The sequence below is a fragment of the Rutidosis leptorrhynchoides genome, chromosome 8, assembly GCF_046630445.1.
Source record: "Rutidosis leptorrhynchoides isolate AG116_Rl617_1_P2 chromosome 8, CSIRO_AGI_Rlap_v1, whole genome shotgun sequence".
NCBI classification, from domain to species: domain Eukaryota; kingdom Viridiplantae; phylum Streptophyta; class Magnoliopsida; order Asterales; family Asteraceae; genus Rutidosis; species Rutidosis leptorrhynchoides.
Window position 1 is genome coordinate 256434333 of NC_092340.1, and position 5732 is coordinate 256440064.

Genomic DNA, 5732 nt, shown 5'->3' on the forward strand with positions numbered 1-5732 from the left:
CTCCTTTTCTTAGAAACAGGATGGGTGGTCTGTATGATGCCACCACTGGCTTTACATACTCAGTTGGTGGTGATGTTGTTGTATCTTCTTCATTGTTACTCACATCTAAAACCTTCCCATCTTCTGGTGTTGGTTTTTCAGAATTCGTTGAGACCATATTAACATTCTCATTCTGAGGATTTACTACAGTATCACTATGTAGTTTTCCTTGTTCCCTCTCACTCATCATGCTAGCAAGAGTACCTACATGTTTTTATAGATTTAAAATGGAAGCTTGTTGAGTTCTTAATGATTGATCAAACCTCTCATCTGTTTGGGTTTGAGATGTAATAAATTGTGTTTGAGATTCCATTAGTTTTGCCATCATTTCTTCTGAATTTGACTTTTTCTCTTCGATTTGTTGTGCTGGTTTATACAAGCTAGGTTTTTATTGATTGAAAGTATTGTTTTAGGTTGGTTGGTTATTTGGACCTTGTTGGTTGTACGAGTTATTATTGGGTCCATTTGGATTGTAAAGAATGTTTTGATTTCGATTGAAGTTTGGCCTTGGCGGTTGATAATTATTTTGATAATTATTTCCCGGCCTTTGGTTCATATAGGAAACATTCTCACGTTGTTCCATCGTTTGCTCAATGTGACAATCTTTCATTAAGTGTGGTCCATTCGTCTTTCGAAAGCATTTATTTTTGCGAAAACAGAATCAAAGTCATGGCTAGAATCGGCTCTAGCCGCTTTAGATGAACGAAAGATATCTTTTTCTTGATGTCACTCATGTGAGTGGGAGGCTGTGTTATCATTTATGAGCTTCGGTTGTGGTTTTCTTCATAATGGAACCACCAGCTGCTATATCGATGTCTTTTCTTGTAGTGATGTCGCATCCTTGGTAGAATATTTGTACTATTTGTTAAGTGTCTAAACCATGTTGAGGACATCCTCTCAACAACTTTCCGAATCTTGTCCACGCTTCATATAAAGTTTCATTTGGCTTTTGTGTGAACGTAACAATTTCTCCTTGAAGTCTCACAGCTTTAGATGCCGGAAAGAATTGTTTAAGAAATTTTTCAACTAAGACATCCCATGTATCAATTGCCCCTTCAGGTAATGATTCTAACCAATCTTTGGCTTCTCCTTTTAAAGTCCAGGGAAACAACATGAGATAGATCTGTTCATCCTCAACTTCTCTGATTTTGAATAGAGTACAGATCCTATTAAAGGTTCGAAGATGTTCGTTTGGATCTTCTTTTGGTGTACCACTATATTGGCATTGATTAGTTACCATGTGTAGGATTTGTCCTTTAATTTCATAATCTGGCGCATTAATGTCTGGCTTAATAATGGCGTGACCTTGGCCCGTGCGTGTGGCTCTCATTCGGTCTTCCATACTTAGAGGTTCTGTTACTTCCATAATTGAATTTGTTGAATCTGAATCACTAGAGGATTCTGATTTAATGGTTTCTTCCTCGACAATCTCTGGATGAGTAATTTGTGGTTCAGGAGGAATGATTAGTGGTTCAGGATCTCTGAATTGTCCCTGAATATCCTCCGGATTCTCAATTGTGAGGTCGGGTTCAAAAAATGGATTATCGGAAATTTGAATTGGAGTACTTAGTCGACTAGATGACGATTCTAAAGAAAAATCAACGGCGAATATATTGGCTAGATGTCTTGATCGAGTTTCAGGTGGTGAATGTATGAAAAGTGGTGAACGTTTTGCTCGGTGCATTCACTGAATATCCTATTAGTTATAAAAGATAAAAATTATATAATTTATCAAATTAATAGACTTTCTGATTTTGCCTACGTTTCGAATAGACAATAGATGCAGCAGGTAGCCAGGACCCTTTAAATCGGAAGCCCACAACTCGCCACTAACAAATCCAACTATTACTACGAACCAGAAAATTTTGGATGTCTATCAATTTAACCGCTTAAAATAATTTTTCGTTTTGAAATTTTAGAGAAGAAATAGAAAATTCAATGTCCTAAAAACTAGAGCGTCGAGAAATGAGAAAGAAAAAGAGCGCGTCGAAAAATGTCGAAAAATAAAAAGTCAAAAAATTAAGCGTCGAAAAATAATAAAATGCAGCGTCGAAACTTAAAAGTCTAAATACTAAAATTTAAAACTTACGTCTAAAGGTATTAAAGCTTAAAAGGAATTCTATATCCAAAACGGCAATAACTTAAAAAGTACTAAAATTTTAAATACTAAAGCAATAAGGGACGTCGTAAAATTCTAAAGCGCCTAAGTCTTAATCTAAAGAAAAAGCACTTAAGGGATTTTACGGCAAAGCCTAAAATCTAGAAATAAAAATAACTACGGCAAAATACTACACTTAAAACTAATTACAAATGATAAATACAAATTAAAAATTAAACTAATAAAAAGATATAAAAATAAAAATAAGCTTAAAGTTATAAAAATACAATTTTTATATAAATATTATTTTTATATTATTTATTGTATAAAAGTATCAATTTATAATTAATAAAACTACTTTAAACTAAATATTACAAATTAAATAAAACTAAAACTAATTATTATTAAATTAAAAACCCTAATTATAATTAATTAATAATAATAATTATTAATAATTAATACACCGTAACCCTAATTCGTTGGCTGAGGTTCCTGGGCTGTCAAATCAATCCATGCGATTGCATGGATTGTGTGTTGGAATCCCATGCAGTTGCATGGCTTCGGGTACCAGGCCAATTGTTGGGCTGCTACAGTGTAGCCCGTTTACTTTTACTTATATTTTTTTTTTCTGTTTTTAATTTATTTATATAAAATAAATAAAAACTTATTTTTTTAAAAAAAAAACTAAAATAGAAATAGAAAAACTTTATATTTTAAACAAACTCTTAAAAATATATAAATTTCGTTTTTCTTTTTATATTTTTGTATTTTTAATATTTAAAACATATTTTTACAGAAAGAAATTAAAACTTAATAAAAATCTTTTTTTTCTATATCGCGTTTGGCTTCGGCGTTCCCCGGCAGCGGCGCCAAAAAGTTGATGTGCGAGCAGAGGTGTACGAAATACTATTATTGTTTATTACGAAATACGACGAAATTACACAAGTTTTTTATTTATTTATAGAGTGGATATACCTAAACCTTGCTACAACACTTATAGGCAGTGTACCTAATCGTACAGTAGTGTAGTTTTTAGTAAGTTCAGTTCGTCCACAGGGAACTAGCCAAGTTTAACGCTATATTTTTAAAACCATATTTGTAAATATATAAATATATATAAGTAGTATTATTATTATAAAAGGGGGTTTTTACCGTTTAATGACCGGTTTGTCGATTTTATATTTTAAGCATAAAGATAAATGACGATAATATATATGACAGAATTTAAATTGCGATAAAGTAAATTGCAGTAATTAAAATGACAGTAAATAAAGGTATGATAAAATATGAAATAAAAGTATTATGCTTATTTATACTTCCGTAATCATGATGTTTGACGTTTTTGATTAATTGTTACCCGGGTTAATTGTCCTTTGTCCTAGATTATTTGATACCTATTTGGTTTTTGTCCATAATAGTCCATCGGTCACAATTATAAAATGCTCGTCAAATTAACCTTATTCCCGAAGTCAAATATTCCAACTAATTAGGGATTCGAACTGTAACAAGGTTTTAATACTTTGTTTAATGATTACACCAGGTTATCGACTGCGTGTAATCCAAGGTTTTATTACTTTGTTAACAATTACACCAATTATCCTTGTATGTAATCCACCCCTGTTTTAATGAGATATGAATATTAATTTACCCACTTGATCAGAATGAATAATCAATTACCCAACCCGAATAATTAATTAAATGATCGTAAAAGATGTCGTATAAACGTCACTAAATAGAACATACATAATCATTTTAATAATTATTAGATTAACTAATTTGAATATAGGTTCGACAGGTTCCAATGAGTTTGTCATTCGATTAGACAATACCCCATATCTATTAATAGTCAATAGTCCAATGTCCACAAGTGTCGGTCTTTTGTCCAAACCTTAATTATGGTACAAAATCTAATAACCCAATCTTAATTTTTAGTCTAACATCACGATTACTTTGGCTCAAATAAGCATAATAATAACTTAGTTACGAGACATTAATTTAAAAAGGAAGAACATAGCTTACAGTGGTGATTAATCGCGTAGCGTTGCACGGACAGAGTTTCGACTTTAAAACCCGTAAAACATTTCTTACAATAACCCAACTAAACCATTATTTTATTATTAAAATTAATTTAAATTAAAATTATATAATATAAATATATATTATGTTTAAAGAAAATGAAAAAAAGAGATGAAAAATGGTGTGTACATTGAGCAGAATTCGCTGGCTTTTATAGATGCGAACTGATCCTGAAGGCCATGTGATCGCATGAGATTTGTGCTTCCAGGCCATGCAATTGCATGGCCAGCTGGGACAACTCACATTATTTTGTTTTCTTGCTTGTCGACGTTATATAATAATATATAATATAATATGTATAATTTTATATAAATATATATATATTATATTATATTCATGTGCATAGTAGACTTGTAATTTTTGGTCCGATGACTCGCGCGTTGATGCTCAGTTTATGTCCCGGTTCCGGATTTTCGAACGTCTTTTCGTACGCGTAGATATCTTGTACTTTGCGTTCCACGGCTTGCACTCTTGTAATTTTTAGACATTTCTCATCATTAAATTGAACCACTTGAATTATATCTGGTACATTTGAGCTTTTTGGTCATTTGCGTCTTCAAATCGTCGTTTTCTTCTTTTATCTTTGCACTTATTTATTTAAACAAATATTACATAAAAATAGAACAATTACAACTAAAAGCTTTACATATTGGAAGGATATTATGCCTAAATATATGTTCATTTATAGCACTATCAAATATCCCCACACTTGAGTGTTGCTTGTCCTCAAGCAATACAGAAATTAAAATAAAATCACACTTCACTCGAATCACTTTTTTTTATTCTCACACTTTATACATCAGTGATTTTGATACAGCGGTATAAACAATGATATTAACGATGTGGTTTACAGTCCCACATGACTATGAAGATTTAGATCCTTTAAGGAAATTGGATCTTTATGAAAACATTTGATCTTTTGAAAATTCATTCTAGCTTTTACCCTAGATAAGTTTTCCGGAATAACCCTTCACCGGTGTTTGCAAATTATTTTTGTGGGTTTTGTGGGTTTCAGATTTTAAAATTTTAGTTCAAAACTTGCGGTTTTGTGTCACCCACTTGCTAACCTTGTATTAGGAAAACAACACGTCCAGTATACTTGCTCCGTATATTACCTTTCGGTAAACTACCGTCCGGTTGTAAAGGAAAGCGTTAAACAAGCAACCGTTAAGGCAATGTCCCGTGACATGCTTTTGATTATGGTCTATATCGTGTCGGATGCAATTACTATCCTTTGTAGGAGCAATAGTAAAGATAACCCTATAGTTTTTCGGTCTGGCACAAGGTCCTGTCTTCGACCATGCTATGCAACCACCGTTCTTACGGTTGACACCCGAATTGGTTCAGGTGACCTAATGAATTCTAGTGAATTCTTAGGATTTTACGTTCAATGATAATGAACGCATTGAAAATAGGTTTTCAGAAAACAAATCGGTTTTAATTTGATCAAAGTATTTTCTCATTCAAGCTCGAGTTTAGATATCATCGAATTCCATGAGTTTGTAATTCTCAATCTTTA

The 5732-nt window shown here is 32.1% G+C and overlaps 1 non-coding gene across 1 annotated transcript; it reads left to right on the plus strand.

Moving 5' to 3' along the window:
* Positions 1 to 914: 914 nt before the first annotated feature.
* Positions 915 to 1021, plus strand: LOC139865348 (small nucleolar RNA R71). Its single transcript, XR_011764874.1, has one exon. It is a non-coding gene; the product is annotated as a small nucleolar RNA R71 (small nucleolar RNA).
* The last annotated feature ends 4711 nt before the right edge of the window (positions 1022 to 5732 follow it).